The sequence below is a fragment of the Triplophysa rosa genome, linkage group LG13, assembly GCF_024868665.1.
Source record: "Triplophysa rosa linkage group LG13, Trosa_1v2, whole genome shotgun sequence".
In the NCBI taxonomy this organism is placed as follows: Eukaryota; Metazoa; Chordata; class Actinopteri; order Cypriniformes; family Nemacheilidae; genus Triplophysa; species Triplophysa rosa.
Window position 1 is genome coordinate 16,260,808 of NC_079902.1, and position 18,404 is coordinate 16,279,211.

General features: G+C 38.8%; 1 protein-coding gene across 4 annotated transcripts in view; it reads right to left on the reverse strand.

Moving 5' to 3' along the window:
• elf1 (E74-like ETS transcription factor 1) overlaps nucleotides 1–18,404 on the reverse strand; it is a 42,318-nt gene that overhangs the window by 17,415 nt on the left and 6,499 nt on the right. The window contains exon 1 of one of the 4 annotated variants that reach the window (XM_057349551.1): nucleotides 15,458–15,769. The exons of 1 other annotated variant lie outside the window; for it this stretch is intronic. The gene's annotated coding sequence lies outside the window, so the exon portion shown is untranslated. Of the gene's footprint in view, nucleotides 1–3,656; nucleotides 3,762–15,457; nucleotides 15,770–18,404 lie in introns of those variants that run through there. 2 more of the 4 variants (XM_057349548.1, XM_057349550.1) reach the window with 2 other exon arrangements.

Below are 18,404 nucleotides of genomic sequence, written 5' to 3' on the forward strand. Positions count from 1 at the left end.
AAAACTGTTGATCCCCATTGACTTCTATTGTATGGACACAAAACCAATGCAAGTCAATGGGGACCAACGGTTTTCTGTTACCAACATTTTTCAAAACATCTTAATTTGTGCAGCTGAAGAAAGTCATACAGGTTTAAAATGACAAGAGGGTGAGTAAATAATGACAGAATTTTCATTTTGAAGGTGAACGATTCCTTTAAGATGGGTCACACTTGCAGTCAAGTCACTTGCTGGTGGTCGCTTGACTGCATGTTAACTTATATTTCATTCACAATTACAAGTAAATGAAAATACTACTCTACTAAAAGATAACTGATGTGTATTTACTCCCTCATTTCCATTTAAAAATATTTCGTTGGGTCTTGGAATGAAAGTTTGGGAACCTCTGGTTTAGAAGGATGAATGATCTTACCCCATGACCCTGTCGACCCCCTCCCCTCGCTAAAGAGTCCTCAGCTGAGCTCAATGTTGACCATGAAAGGAGGTAATTTAAGCCCATTGAATGACTGAGACATGAGTCGCCCTGGAATTTAATGAAGGATCGCGCAAATTCAAACATGAAAATACTCATCAAACATAGGCATAACATATTGATTGCTAATGGGCAGGCTTACAAATTTATTATATAAATATAAGCTGACACATTTCGATGATGTAACCAAGATGGACAAAAATGGAGGCTTTGGCAAGGGCGAAACGCTTCCCTGTTATACTCTGTGGGGAGTGATGTCATGGCAAATTGGCAATAGTGATGTCAAAGTATTTAAGAATAACTGCTCTTGAGGCTCCCTCAAAATCGCTTGGGATTCTTAAACCTTTCAGAGAGAGATAGACTCTGAGAAAAAAGGGAGGAATTTGGAGCTCTTTTCCAGCTCGGTCAGGAAGGAGGACTGGCATTCCTAGCATTTCAGAACACGCCAGGTCTCAATCTTTTCACCCAAACATGCACCTCAATGCTCCACACACCATCCAAAACGCTTTAAAAACACCTCTAGTGAGTTATTGTGCTGAAGCATTTGAAGCCTTGTTCCCACTTGCCAAGGGGAAGAGAAACACTGGGGGTGGATTCATGCCAACAGCACCCTTTCAATCAATATGGAGGACAAAGCCTCTTTCAACAAGGTCATCTGCATGACTCAGCCAAACATGCCGGTTTTAGGCCAGTTCCTGGGAGGATGTGGTGCTTCAACAAAGTCAAGTCCTGTAAGGCTGTGATAATGAACGTGGGGCTGTCAGGGGTTGGATAAACTTGAGCGACTCAGCGGACTACCATCTATTCACCGTCAATGGTATAATATCATAACAATGAGGTTGCAATGTCTAAACAGCCCTGAAGGAAGCTTATAGCCTGCTCCTTTACAACGTCAAGCAAAACGCTGTCTATTCTGACATTTCTTGGACTGAAAAAGTGATGTGAAAGTAACACCATTACACACCCCTTTACAGAAGTGGAGAAGAGAGTATTATGCGTCAAGACGACAGGTCAAATGCCTGTGAAACAAATGCATGCTAATTTAACAAAATGAGAGATGGCAAAAAATGTGAAAACTCTTGGAAGCCACTTCTGCTTCTAAGTACAATGAAACAACTGATAAACCTTTACCACAGCAGCTGGCAAAATGCTCTATGCAGGCATGGGTCATGTCGTCAATTTGTTGAGTAGTTAATCGCAAAATTCCCTTGCATAGTTAATAATGTCTTGCTATTTTAGTATTGGTCCTTTAATGTATTGCACAAAACATTTTAAACATCTCTGAGAATTTCTACATTCATCCTCATGAGAGAGACAAACGCACTGCTTCAAGATCTAACAATGACATCGACAACGAAACAGGGAACCGCCTCTGTTGTACTAAAAACAGACCGAGAAGAAAGCTTCTGCTACCTTTGCATTGGTTGCCACACATTTAATCTGCTCTATTGCAAGTACTTTTCCACTACGCCCCTAGGCGTCGAAAAGGCTCTAAGTCAAGGCCCCACACCCACCTGAGACAGGAGCTGTTATCTGTGAGCCTGGAGCTCAGCTCTCCAAACATTAAAGGCTGGGAAGAAGAGACTGAGAGTACGTTTACACGATAAAAAAACTGAAAAGTTTTTTCCTTTGCGTTTTTGAAAAGTTTCACGTACACACGACAGCATTATCAAAACTATCTGCATTTACATGGATACGGGAAACGAATAAAAACGATGCATTATGCATGCCAGGCCAGTGGATGCCGATGTTGCGCTGTAAAGAAATACTACATGCCTGCGCACATACGCATACCCGGTTTTAATCTAAAAGCGCTTTTAATACACTTTGTCAGCGTGTATGTGTGTTTATTGTAATGTGCATATAAATACTATGTCTCCGCTGGTTGTAGTGGTGCAGTAAATCTATCAGAGTTTACACGGAAACGATAATGCCGTCGTTTTCAAAAACTTGCACTTTGAGACACATTCTCAAAAGTTTGCGTTTTCAGTCCCCCAAAACGCTGTTTTCGTGTAAATGAACAACCAAAACGCATAAAAGGTTTTCCGTTTTTAGTTGAAAACAGTCGTGTGTAAATGGCCTCTTGAGTACAGGTGAAGGCAAGATCCCTGCCACTAAATTAGGGTGTGAAGACGCTTGCTTGTTTATCAGCACTAGAGTTGTATTCGTCTCTGATAGTTGACTTCTTTGAGAATAATGAGATGGCTTTCCAATTTAACAGCCATTCAGATCATTTAAAAGCCTCTGATACTTTACCAACCATAGTTTGTAGTTTAGCTTGTATTTTGTTAGTAAAAAAATGGTTTAGTGCCTTCGAAGGATTATTCTACAATCTGTGCCATTTTACACAAGCCTTGGTAGAAGGAACACTAAAATGAAGACTGATAAACGCAAAAGGAAACAGAACAGCCACTAACTGACCTGTGAATCTTGCAGTGACAGGAAATGCATCACCGAGCAGTGGGTTTCTGCTACTTCCTGACTGTTAGACCACAAACAAGCGAACACTTCTCTCTCATTTTGAGAGTGGAAACTTCTTCCCTTTTCTCTTATACTCTGCATTTCTCACGTTTAATGTGCTCAACACATTTTAGTGATACACGTATTACATTTTAATGAACAATAATCAGTACAAAAAACTGAATAAACACTTTCCCGCTGTATAAATACCAATCGATAAAAATTTACAAAGACTCTACTTTCACACAAAACCCCTTTTGATCAAATCATGTTACCCTTCAGTGGTTAACTTCTGAGAAAAACAAAAAAAGTCTGGTTCTCAGAATTCTTGTATCTTAAAACATCTTCAGAATGCTTCCAATAAACCAGCACAATTAAACCCTAACAATACTTTATACTCTTCCTACAACATAAAACAAAAAATAAACGTTTAGATAAATGCTCTTTGTTAGTATTCTATTTTAAAATACTCAATGAACACAAGCTGTACAGTGGGGGTACTGAGGTTGAACACTAAGAAAACAACATAGAGGAACAGAACTTATTGCACCCTTACTCACTTCCTCTATCATACATCTCACTCTCTGACATCTCATGCTACTAAACAGTTACCTACTTCCTCTATGTGGATTCAGTGTACAGAGGCATTAGCACAAATAGCGACGGGCAAGAGATGCTGATCTTTAAAATGCTTACAAATGTAGGTAGATTAGTCAAGTCTTACCAGCAGCGAGCGACTTCTGATGAACTTCTTTAAAGGCGCATGGTGTGCTACAAAATGTTAAAAGTGCTCTTCCCTGTGTTCTGTTTCTACTATGTGGCAACAGGCCGCACACCACAGATAGGAAGACACGTCAGAGTTGTGAAAACAGGACAGGAAATTGCCACAGGGGCTAAAAAGACTAGGGTCCTCCAACATTGACAAAAAAGAGACAAAATGTCACAGTGCACAAAGAAATATGACATATCTTGATTTGGAAAATGATGCGTTATGGATATGATTATAAAATGCTGGCTGGGCTTCCCAGTATCTATTTTTTAGGAACTTTTGAACTGTATCTGTGCTGCCTGCCACCAGCTGCATTTGCAATTTGAAAAACATTTCAGGTATTTCGGTAGGAAGACAAAATGTTTTGGCATTCAGAGCATGACAAGACTAGAGAAGCTCAGCCCAATAAAAAGTGTTAGCACCGCCCTCTGACTCTCATCATATCTGACCATTTTTAGAACCTGTATAATCGGTGACATATTAAACACTTTATTATGTTTGGTTTAATATATCTAGATAACTCCTAGAAAAACATCTATAGAAAAGTCTCTCAACATCTCAAGCGTGAGTCAGAAACAAACTAAATTGACTGCTCAATGATCAACATGCCCGTTGAATCACAGTCCAGTTTTAACTCGGTTTCAGTTTGTACAATGAAATCTTCATAAGTGGTGACGTTCCTACTTTCCCGGGGCTGTATGTAACATGCTTGTGTCTATGGCGACATACGCACAGTTGTGAAATAGCGCCACCCCCGCCATCTTGACTCACCCATCCCTGATGTGTTTACACTCATACCAATACCGACAAGTCACAGCATATGTCTGCAGAAGAAGAGGAAAAATGCACCCTGAACGCAGCAGCAAAACACGCATGCCACGCACCCGAACGATCAAAAACGAAATCCTAAGAACCCTAAACAGCCACTGACGGTAGCTGAAAACATTCTAGTGCTGATAAGAGTGTCATCGCAAGGTTTTGCACCCAAGCAGTAAAATTCAAAGTTCAGTTTTGAACTTTCATTTACAGGAAAGCAAGTGCAGTGCAATAATGTCAATTCAGGCCTTGGGAAAGACAACCATGCATGAGAATGAAAACGAACGCCTGAAATCACAGCTAAACATCTACAAGCTGAGAAACTGGCTGTTAAAGCCGGTAAGCATTCCAAACAGGCCTGGACATAGACTACACAAGGTGTCCACATGGGCAAGCTGCAGTCTTACCTGCTAAATTCACTAGCCAAAACAGTGTAGTTTTTTAACCCTTCGGAATGTTATGACACTGAAAACTGCATTTAAATATCAGTAATGCAACCACAAATACTTCAGATCAGATAGCGTTTAAATGGTTTATGTAATGTTCATTTCAAGCAATTGAAAAGAATTCCCAGATTAACTGCACTTGATTCACACCTAACTGTTATCTACATAAATACAATGTTCTTATACACCTCAATAAGCAGGTTATTAGAGCAAATTGTATCCGTCTCTGTATTTATCAATAAAATCATCAGACTGTAAAACTAAAGACATATTCCTTGCTGCCCAACTGGCACTCCTTGAAATGCATCATAAAATACTTTATAGCTGACACAACTGACCCACAAAACCTGACATTCATTATCATTTATCGTATCTTATGTAACGGTTGCCTTTGAGCTGCAGGGGCCACCTTAGTTCTCATTTCCAGTCACATCATGTGGTCTCAGCAATAGCATTATGGAAGAGGGGTTGCAACAAGAAAGGAGGTTGCTTATGTCTCCATAAACCACTTACGTATCGCTTCACACTTCGATCTATATTCAATACCGCACACAGTATAAACTCAGAGAACGTAACAAACCTTATCAAAAATAGTGTATATGCGTGCGCCTGAAGCTAATATTAAACTCCTAATCCAACCAGACTGTTCACTTTTGTTCTCCATATGGGCCAGAGTTTATTAAACTACCAAACACACCACATACAAGCTTGAAAACAACATGTTGACAAGCTCTCTGTGGTATTGTCCATGTGGAGTCCATTGACTCTGAATGGGCCGATATATGAAGAGCCCTGCTGTTATTATACTGCGGGAGCTTCATGAGCCTACAGTATTGTAAGTGATATGTTTAGACAGCTTTCAGATCCATGCTGGCTAATAAAACCCAGAGGGGAGTGTGTACAGGCGAACCTCTCTGTTCATCGACTACCGACTGCAATCTAATTGCACGTAATTACTCAAGCCATGATCCAAAGCTGCAACTGCTGCTGCAGAAGCTGCAATTTCAGGCGCGGAATCAAAACAGCGATGTTATGAAATCCACACGTACAGTCAGCTGTGAACGGACCCTCCGTAATTTTCTAAATTACACGCATGTACTCCTGACACAATGTCTGTTTGCTGCCATAAATCTTTGAACGGGTTGGAAAATATGCTGATGTAAATGTGGGCTTAGGTGTCACCTGCACGGAGAAAAACAGCGCAAGGCAAACAAAGAGGCAATAAAAACAACCCACAGTAAAATAACACTACCCTCCGACCGTCCTTCCATTTTCATAGTTTTAATACAAGAAACGAGAGAGGAAAACTAAACTAAATACAGAAACTAGATCTGAGGACTGTCAGAAATAAGTGATGGAAGGAAGATTACATCCTGCCATTTTGTTGACGATTTGTGGGGAGGCTGCAGATGGCGGAGGGAGTTTTATTCAGGTCAATATTTGAAAAGGAATGCTGGTCTTTGTGGAGCCATCGTTTGTTCATGATAGCAACGAGATGAGAAAACCCAAGCATAACATATAAGGTTGTAAACAAAGAGGTTAAAGTAGCCATCGTCTCACATCTACAGATAGCAGATAGTGACGATGTCCTGGAGTGAAGCGAGAACTTACAAAAGTAACTGCACTCTTTCAAATGACTGCAATAATCTTCATCTCACCGACTCGTAAATCGTATCATTCATCAAATCCAAAAGGGCAATTTGATACTAAAGGATTTAGGCTTGTGGCAAGGCACAAATAACAAAGTGCATGGCGCTAATTTGTGTGTAGGAATAGACAGAATATCTCTTGAGGACTGTGAGCACTAAATGAGATCCACTGTGAAAATGTAAACAAGGAGTGGCTGTTGCTAAGAAACCGGTTGGGATGTGACATGTTGAGTGATATAACACAGATACAATGAGGTTGACATTTAAGCACAAAAAAGTTGAAAACAAGATATATGCCAATAATATAGGCTTGTTACTAAAATAAATGACTGAATTATCATTTTCATCAAATTTTTCAGGTCTGAAGCACATATGGTTCGAGAGATCTCGTATTCTGCAGAAACGCTTAAGTGACAGTACACAACGCATGTATAACAAGTTCTAATCATTGGTCTATAGAAATGAAGCCGGTAATCAAGGCTTTGAATTACTGTATGGTATAGATGCCACATTAAAACAATCTAGTGCATTTTTATCATTACGTTTTCACAAACTGTAATAAGAACATCTCCTCTTACTCACAGTATGTACCGTTAAGCACCCCAACAACATAAAAATGAAACCAGTAAGCAGAAGGCAATGTATGAATTGAAATGAACTCCTTGCGTAGCCTTTCATATTGAGAATGCGTTTATCCTAAAAATGAAAAACGTTCTAGATGAAATTACTAGATTAACAAAACGATTTTAATCTTCCAATATTTAACAATAAATGCCATGTCATTTCACCTCCCTTATCTTAACAACCATTTTAGTTTCACATAAGACCCCAGTTTCGTATTGCATATTGTATTGCAAATCACTTCATCACAACATTGTCTTTAAAGTGATAGTTCACCCAAAAATGAAAATACTGTCATCATTTACTCACCCACTTGTCATTTTAAATCTGTATGACTTTCTTCTACAGAACACAAAAAAAAATATTTTGAAGAAAGTTGGTAACCGAAGATTGGCGGTACCCATTCACTTCTATTGTAAAGACAGTACAAAACCAATGCAAGTGCATGAGCACCGTCGCTGTTCGGTTAACAACATTCTTCAGAAGAAAGAAAGTCATACAGGTTTAAAATGACAAGAGGGTGAGTAAATGATAACATAGTTCACCCAAAAACGAAAATTATCACTTTAAATCTTGTTGGGCTGGATTAATAGCTCTGACATATTATTATAAAATATTATACATATTATATTATAAAATATAAAAGCCTATGTGCTCAATGTAACAAGGTCATGTGACAAGTAAAAATATTTTAAAATTGTAAAAATCCCATGTAACTCTCCATTAGAGTAATGTTGCAAACACTTAGCACAACAAGAGAGGGGAGAGACTGGGGGCTAGATGACATCGTCAGTAAAAACCAGGTCTGCAGTGCTGACGTGTGTGTTCAATGCTCTAAAAATTAAATGATCTGCATATACGATACCAATACAAATCACATTCATACCACAAGCATTTTAATATTTTAGTCAGCTTGCAAAAAATATTTGCAAGATATTACTCAGCTTGGCCCATAGGATGTGATGTAATACAGAATTTGTGAGTAAATGTTCCTGTTATTGATGTAATGGTGTTTCCTAAAGACTTGAGTACGTTGAGTTCTTGGATGCATTAATTGTCCACTGAAACCGCATCACAATTTTCCATCAGCATTAGCTATAGAGATTTAAATGTTACTCAAATGTTGCCTCAATATACTGCTTTAAAAGATGATAGATTCACACTTAACAATTAATCCAAGGGGTTAAGGAATCACAAAGAAAAGATAAACAACATCATTACAATTTGTTTCACAATGTGTTGTCTGTACAGCTGCTTTGCAACTTTGCAAAACTGTGAAAAGAACTATAGAAATAAACTTGAATTCAATTAAACAGAACACAGCTTACTAAGTTTAAAACGTGTTTTCAAATATGTATTGTTGTAGTTTCTATCACACATTATCATTCAAGTAGGAAAATTAATCAAATAGATTCAACTGAAGCCAAAATGACACTGCATAAGTGTATTTTATGAACATTTAATATTCCAAATGACAAACATTTTCATTCTGCATTCTTTGCCTATATAATGCTGCACATCTGAGCCATACTTCACATCACTAATTTTAAAAGCAACAATGTTTCACATTAAAGATCGGGTAACATGCTATTTCATGCATTCTGACTTCTTTAAACTGTTGAACGTGCTTCTCATGCTTAACATGGTCAATTTGTTAAAAAACGAGTTGGACGTATGATGTAGTATTTCTGTGCTTGATACACTCCCTCAGCACTCCAACTTGTTTCAGAAAGTTTTTAATAAGTCTAGATGTTTCGTAACAGGGATCCTATTCCTTTTATTGGGCAATTCTCCAGGAAAAGTACGCCCATGCGCCAACCAACGAGCGATAGGAATACCCGCTTATCAAGATTGGCTGCGCAGTGTCAAGATTGGCTGCACTGAGGGCCTGCAGCTGCAGCTCGTTACTCTGGATAGATAGAGAAGTTGTGTGTTTGTTTGTTCACGGCATTTCAGTGATGGTTGTTATATAAACTGTGGATATAACGCTGGATTTGTAGATCGCTTGAAACTGATAGATGGCGTGGTCCCAGTGCTAAACGATACCGGACATGAACCCCACGCGGTAAGTCAAACTAAGTCATATGTCTGTGTTTTGTTGGCAATCGGCGTGTACGTACATGCTTGTAAAAAAACACCAGCAGCAGCTCGTTTTTTTCTGGAAATAATCGTTCAGCTGTATCTCTCTTTTATAAATTTGATCAAACTAAATACTGTTCGAAGATACGACATAATTATGCTACTGTATAGATACTAGAGCCCGACCGATTTATCGGTTTGCTGATTTTATCAGCCGATATGAGCCTGTCGCAGATATATCGGCATCGGCGTATATATTCCGCAGATATGCCACCGACGTAAACATTTTTCACCAAACACGTATATAATGCTTGTAATGATAAAATGCTTGTAAATGGTGTAATTACTTAGTTTGTCCAGCAGAGTGCACTTCATTGTTTGCTAATGGGGACCCAGGTCACTATAGTGACACCAGCTGATCTCCGCATACACGGAAACACAGGATAAAATTTACCAGCTGAAGTCCTAAAGTTTGGTTTAATCACAAAATAATGAACAATGCACAGTTATTTCAGCATTCCACACACACACACATACAGCGTTCAACAGTCTCGGCTGTCATAGCCGAAATGAAAACCGTTGCTTTCTGTATGTTTTCCTGCCATCTCCAGTCACGTTCATATGTAAATTGTGTGCACTTATTTTGTCCATTCGATCGAAAGATTAGAAGAAACCCATACATTTACATGCCCATAAACCCTCCCCTCGAAGAAATCAGGACATAAGTGGTCAAAAGTGGATGAAAGAGACCGATTAAAGAACCAGGTGTAAACGGGTATGTGTCTCCCTCGTCCACTTGTGATGTGATCCACCAAAACACATTGTCTTAAAGTAAAATTAATAAACAATGACCCCGTAAGTTTCCCTTTCAATGTAAGTCCATTATAACATTAACCCTGTCCTTTAAAACTGCTATATGTCACTCATGCTTATCACTTCCGTCTCATCAGTATAGTTTGTCAGTACAGTCAGTAATGTAGCAGTATCTTTCTGCAGTCCAATAGACGGCAGTGCGCTCGTGGCGTAAGTCTGTTGAATGGTGATTCAACACTAAGTTGTTACCTAGTTGGTAAGACGGAATGCTATAAAGTAAATGAACAGTGCTTTTGTCTTTTTCTCTCACAATGAGCTTATCAAATTCGTTTGCTACATTACTAGAGTGAGTCCTATGATTTCTGCCGAATTTGTCACATTTGTGATAAATCAATAAAAAAAAGACTCATTTTGGACCATAAAGTGTATTGTTAAATTGTTAAATAACCTGCCTCCATTACATATCTTTGTCATGTCATTATAAGTGTTTGATCACATAATTTGAGTGATTAATGCAAAAAAATGTGTTTATGTATATTCGGTTTATGTAGCCTATATACTGTGTTCTACAGCACTTCCAGTTTGTGTGTCCAAACTTTTGACTGGTACTGTACTATAATATACACAAAGAATTTCGGCCGATATATCGATATCAGACTGTTTTTACTCCCTAATATCATTATCGGCCCCCAAAAAACCCATATCGGTCGGGCTCTAATAGGTACTCAAGATTAATATGAGATTGGCAGAAACTGCATGTGTTACCTGATCTTTAAGCCGTCAGAAACTCACACGTTTTCATTAGCATGTCTTTTTTAGAGTGTGCGACTTGTGGTTTAATGTTCTGTTAAACACAGCCACCCACAGCTTTTCAAAGCCTGTCTGCATTTCTCTAAAACGCTAGATACTCGCATAGCTCTCACCACACGTGTTGCATTAGCTCCTAAAAAGCCTTCCCTTTTATTTGCATCTTATAACCTGTGAAACCTTTTGCTCTCTGTTTTTGTCAGTCTGAACTGCAAGCACAGATTATGGCGCGCTACTGCCTTAAGCGGTTCCTAGGAAGAGCAAGGAATTGTCATTACCTAATACCAGTCACATGACAGACACTCATTGTTTACAAGGCAGACTGGAATATGGATACAGGAGTTGCCCCTGTGATGTAGTTATGGGAGGTAACCCCTAGGCCTCATGTGGCGTATAGCAAGCACTCGTTTTGCGCATACAAATAAACACCTGTGTGGCTAAAGCAGTACATAGTACACTCTTCATACTCTGGCCTGTGTTTAACACAAAGACTCAACTAGTGTCAGCAGTAAATATTTTATTGCATGCTGCAAATGGGTAAATGTCATTTATGTCCTTTTGAGTCTGTATGTGGAAAAACTGCCCGAATTCCTTTTAAATAAAAATACCAGGCTGCTGACAAACTTGACTCTCTGTGGATAGTAAGCACAAGGTGGTTTAAAACAGACAAGAGCCCTTTCCTATCAAAAGAGGAACTTGCAACTGCTTTGAAAAGAGTAATGAAGTCTGGAAAGCACAGTGTTTGCCACGGATTGTTTCATAAGATTGTCATGCTTTCAAAATTTTTATCTTTTACTATTTTGGGTGGTTTTGGTTGTTTTTGTACCACTCTGTCATGAGACACTTGGCTATGTGATGTTTTTGTGACTAATAATTTGTGTGCACAAGCAAAAGCATACAAGCAGTGTGGTTTACATGGGAAGTGGGTTGACATATCATTCATCTGCTAACATGTGATGTGTAGATCCTCTCTGTTAAGATTCGACCATTATAATAAGCAAAGTGATATTGAGTTTTATCATACTGACTTGATCAAATCATGTATAGAAAAACTGGCCGTAAATGAAAAGGGGCAACCAAAATGCAACACATGGACTTGTTTATATGAAGAGTTTGGTTCCAAAATGAGAACTCCATTTTTTTTTATTTAAAAAAACATGTTTTTATTGTTATCGTGTTATTATTGTGTTTTATTATGTTAGTTAGCTGAATTTATTGAGTTATTATGACTTAAATCAAAACAAACCAACTGCAGTTTGATTGATATTAATTGGAATGCACAATAAAAAAAACATGATTATTGAAAATCTTTAAAAACTGAGTTATCTCAGTTTGGAACCAAAATCTTCATATGTCTATGGTCAGTGTGGATCTGAAAACCGATTTCAACTAACCTGGACAGAGCTTCAACATCTTGACCTGTTCCCTATTTCATGATTATTTGATTATTGATATATATATATTTTTATGATAAGTTATCAAGGTTAGGTTGAGACCTAATATAATGCATGATAATGTATGCCTTAAAATGCAAATGGACATCCCCATATTCAGGCCAGAGCTTCCTGACCAACAGAAAGAACCATTAAGTGGGCAGCTTGAGATTAGTAAACTGGAAAATCACCCACCAGATCTTAAGACAAAAACAAAACGGGTGTAGCAGGTGGGTGGGAGTCGTCAACTTCTTCAACAAAGGAGCATCCCCAAGAAGAGACTGCAGGCCACTCTCCATATTATACTCAGACCATGTGTTACGCTTGGCTAAACCGACTGACCATTTGTTTCCGCTGTCATTCCAAAATCATGCAGTTACGTATGACAAAACTTTTAGTACATTATCTCTATCTGCTTGAATGGGTCAAAAACAAAAGGAATAGGTTTTACTTTTTACTTCTTTTACTATTTATGTGACAATTTTTTTATTTTAGTTATTCGTTCTGTTTAGCAGACTCGAAAACTGTTTTCATTTTGTCTTTATCTACGACAGAGTATCGTCCTCCAGTATACTGTATCTCACTATACCTGAGAATTGAGGTTTGCCAGTCTGAGCTTGTTTCAGGAATCAGACCGTTTCGACACTCAAAATGTGTGTTGCTCAATGGAAATGGGGAGAGCAGTATGAAAACATGATGCAAATCTGTCTGGGCAGCCAACAACATATAGACAAAGGCATGATTGCCTGAACTATTTCAGTAAAACACAGTAGCTTTCAGATTTTTTTTAAAGATACCCAACGGCAACATGATTGTCATCTTGTATGATGACCTCATTTCACTTTTAACTTCTAAATATCTCAAGTATTTTTGCATACAGAGGTCACGAGCACCAAGAGATGTTTGAATTAAACATTTTAGAAAAGAACAGCTTAGGCTAACACCTACATTGGTGCAAATTGGTTTTGTCCTGGTCTGGCTAATGGCCCAATAGTCATGTTGTTCACAAGCAAAAATGTTGGTCGACCAGTCTGGTTTTTCTAACGAAGCTTGATGACCACAGCAGGGTTGTTGCCTTAAAGATGGTTAAGCTAGTTAAGAAGTTTGATACTTGGGACCAACATCCATCAGAATTGCTTCCAAACTCAATAGATGTCGTCAACACATCCAACATTGCCACCAATCCAGCAGGTTCCTTAATCTAGCATGTCAACATGGTTTTCAAGCCATAGTCTGCAATATGAGCCTAAACAACTCTCAAAGCACCAATGCTAGTAAGTCAGGCACACAATGCTATGACAGAAATAGACAAATATTCTTTCTCAGACTAAGCCCAGCCCTCTTCTGTTCTCCATGCTAGACCAGCTAGAGCAGTTTAAGCCACCCCTCCTGCTCCGCGAGACCTAATGATCCAATTACAGACATGGACTTGTTGATGTCGTTTTATGCGAGAAGCCAACCTGACACTACCGGCCACTCTGCCAACATTGACAGAAACTCAGCCCTGAAGAGAAGCCCCAAACAAAGCAATTCTAAGCAGAGGGGCCTATGCCTGACTACTAGCCAATTCCAGGTGCTCCGGCTCATTTACAATACAAATCAGAGACGGCTGGGTGGGAGGGGGGTGGCACAATGGTTTGAGTGGAGTTCGTATATTCTGCCTAACAGGGGGTCTGACAAGATAACAAGGCCATTAAAGCAAAGGCAAAATCTGATATTGTCCTGAACACCTGGGGTCATATGACCTTGGGTGGGGAACATTCCCGAGAATCCCAAGCTTTCTGAGCTCCACCAAACTGTTTTGACATCTGAATTTAACTAAAGGGGCATTTTATAGAAAATGTAGCCTAAAGCATTAACTTTACGTTTAGTAACATTTGAACAGTATTAACACATAAAAGCCTAAATTAATTTATATTACACAAAAATTGCTAAATACTACATATATTACCAAAAAAATGCATTGAAGAGTGGTAATACTCTGAATAGATTTATTTAACTTTCCTAACATCCTTATTAACCACAAACCTTACGAAACCCTCTTCACCCATCCTATCAAAAACTAGAATATTCTGTTTGTTTTTTTAAGGTCAAGAACCAGTTGCCTGCTGACTATTTCAACGCATGCCAGGGAGATGACACAAGTTACTATAGAAAGCACAATGTCAGGCTTAATTACACGTGGTGAAATTGTTCAGACGTTCCAATCAGAGAGCATTGTATTTTTTTAAATAAAGAGAGATTGTAGACTTCTAGATAGTGTTCAGGGATCTTTACGAGATTTGTTTGTCATCTGAGTCTCACTGACATTCTGTGGGGTGTTAGCACAACAGGATGAGCAACATTCAGACCAAGTTCCACAGTAACGATGAGGCTTGGCCCGATAAGCCAGTGTAAAAATCTAACTGAAATCTACACAAGCCCACGTAACGGAATCGATGACACACTACAGCAAAAACTATGACTTACACGAACAAAGGGCACAACGGAGTGCTTAAATGATATAATGCACGGTGCATATTTGGCAAATATGTGGGTATAGGGCCAAAACTGACAAAGATGTGATGAGCAAATAAGTATATTTTAACACTGCAAACATTGTATGGGCTTGGTCAATAGGCTTGCAAAACATGATTGCCTACCTCACTCTCAGTACCCATATAAGGCAATGATTCTTTACAAAACATGTGACTTTAATACTCTATAACACCACACACTATATAATAAACATTATTCATGATATGTGTACAACTGTAAAGGGTCTTTCACGTAAAATTACATTACATACTCCATAATCTGTTTTTCACACATCAACAGTGATTTAAATTCACATTGCGTGAAAATAAATTAAGTAAAACTAGATTAAATGCAAAAAATGATTTGTACGATTCAATTAGTCCGAATTTCTTTACTCAAACTTTGACCTGAAAATCAGCTAATGCACTTTCATAAACACAAAATAAGCATGTATGTTACATAGTCATCAGTATTTTTTATAAATAACGAATCTTGCTTCCAGAAGAACACTTTGCGTCACAAATCAGCGAAAGATCCAAACCTGCATGCTATTACATAATAAAATCGCCACTAACCTCAAAAGTATGGGGTTTCCTGTCAAGCTCCATGGTCGTGATGGAAAATATGTCACGATATCAGAAAAAAATTGAGATAAAAATTATCTTAAAAAGAGAACGATTACGTTGACGGGAGAAAAAAAATCCAAGGGTGTGTCTACAGCAAACAAAATGGCATGTTCAAGGTGCTGAACACTGACCTGCCCTATGCCTCTCCCACTCACTTCAATAGTAGATAGAGCGAAAAGGAGAACACGGTTTGGGAGGGCAATGGCTGAGGGTTGAAATCTTTAAAAAAGAGAAGTACTGAAACGCAAAGCTCTCTCTCTCACTGTGAGTCACGTCCCCCGAGCAACCACTGACAGATGAGCTCTAAAATAGAACTTCAGCATGGACCAATCGGCAGCAAGGGCGGGCCAAATATGCAAATGCCTTCAGGTGAGCTTAGGCTCCAGTTTCGATTGGATGGAGAGAGCGGTGGGGGAGGGGGAGACCTGGACAAAGTAACAATCGGGCTACACCTTGAGCTATGTGAGAGGAGTAACACAAGACTGGGTGAGAGTGTAAGGGTTTTCATTGGAAATGAATGTAGACGTGGCAAGAATTAAGTTGAAATGTGGAATAAATGCTGAGAGATATTTTACGAAAAGGTAAAAAAATAAATAATTGAACTGATAATAAACATTTGAGACGATGAATTGGGAGTGGCCCTCCAGGCTATAAAACGCCCCATAACGCAGGCTTTATGTTTGATATGAGGGATGAAAGAGGCCATACATTTTAAAAATGGGAGGGCCGCCGCACCTGACTGCACTCCTGAAAAGAACAATGAGAAGAAACCCCAATTCACATGAGCCCTCACCCACAGTTTTATTTACGGTCACCTCTACCAAAGAGAAAATGCAGAATTGTGTTAAAACTCTGCCTTAAGGTTCTGCTGATACCTGGTTTAAGTGCGTCACAATATTTTAATGTTATTGTTTATGCAAAAAAAGGGACACATTTACAGTTTACTCTCTTCTGAGAGCACAGAGCAAAGATATTGATGATGACTTATTTTGTCCAATAAAATGACACTGTCCTTCTACCTAATACGACCTACTTCTGGTTCTGACTAGCAATAACAACTAGCCAATCGTGTTCAAGTACATCTTTTTTATATCATGGCTCAACTTCCTGTTTCAGGAAATATGTCAACAGAAGTACTTCTTATGCCGGTTCACGAAAAGCTCTCAAAAACAATATTTTCATATTGTGAGTCGTGACCCACTAACCTAGTATATAATATATAGTTCCCGACCTCTTGCTAATTCCTGACCTCTACTAAACTAACCACAGCACCAAACACCCCTTCTGCTGTCCTGGCACGTATGGCCAATTAAGGTTCTACTTGCTTGCATTGTATCTTTGAGAATAAGGAGACAATAACACTTTTAGAGACAATTTGTCTGACAAACAGGAAGTCGGGGTCTGTGGCATGCTGTGGCTGCAGGTTTTATCAAAGCACCATTTAGGGGAGTAGAGCAAGAATACACTCTAATGAATTTATGTTAGTTAACACTTCTCAAGCTACAGTGCCAGTTTTTTTAGAGCTTACCAGCAACTACCTGTCCTTTTCTAAGAAAACATTAACTGCACCAATGAACAGTTGAGAAGTGACAGAGTTGTCAGGCCTCTTGGGCAACGTTCATTGTCGTGGGCGTGTTCTAAACTTGCTTAGGAATATAAAGCCACCAGTGCATTACACGTTGCATACTGTCATTTAAAGATTAAAAGAGGATATCCAGAGAATAAATTTCTGGATGATCTATTTAATGCAATGTCTAAAAGTGTATGCAGTGAGCACATGCGTATGGCATTAGAGAACGATAAATTAACCCATTTGTGACGTCAACACAAGTGGGACACAACAAACGAGTTCAACCAGTGTTATCCTGATAAACGCATAAGTCATTTGCATAAAACATTTGTTTTCACCTTTCTCTGGAAATTGCACTAAATGCTTAATGGATAAAAAGAAAGTGAAAGTTTTTGTTAACATACATTAAATAAAGTTTTATTTATAATCATAGCTGTAATAATCTGTAATTTATTTATAATCATACCTGTAAATTAGGTCACATTTGGCTCAAAAACCAAAGTCTCATTAATGCATTAACACAATGTTTTATTTTGCCAGCACAAATGCCAAATGCCCAAACATATAGGGGCGGTTTCCCGGACTGGGCTAAAAGGAGTCATCGGATGAAAATCCATATTTTTCTGTGTTTAAGTGCTATAATCGGGTCCCCGGTGCATCTAGCAACCCAGAAAACAAGAAAACCAAGATCCCAGAAAGTTTGTTTTGATGAGCCTTTCCCTGCAAGCATGTGAGAAATCGATCCGTTCAGAGTTCCCTCCTGTTGTGACGTAAAAGCAGAATCTTATTATAATATTACCGCCCCTTAATCCACACAATTCCACCCACGGCGCTGCCGCCATTGTTGTTTTCACAAGCGATAGCGGTGTAGGTGACGCCATGGCTAAAGTTCGTGGACAACATGCAACATGCAATGTAGTCGCTGCACAGAGTCCTGACCTCAGCAGAGACAGGGGTGGATTTATTTTATTTTTAGTGGAAATCCATCAGAAACCATACGTAAAAACCTGCTTGTTTGCGCGAATCACTTCAAACCGGAGTGCTTTATCAACCTGGGACAGTACAAGCAGGATTAGCTTTAAAGTTGTTCCTCAAGAGGGATCGAGACCAACTGAACGAGACAAAGCTGCTGATGTAAGTAATATTTATCAACAGTCTGAATTGACGTACATGTACCGTATATATAGGAAGATAACGTTAACATATGATAGCTAAGGGAGCTAAGTCAATAACGGGCTAAATAGAAATTTCAAAGCCAGTGTTAAACTTACTGTATATTTATGTTATTTGGCAAATGGGCACTTGGAGTTTAGCTGTATGTATGTT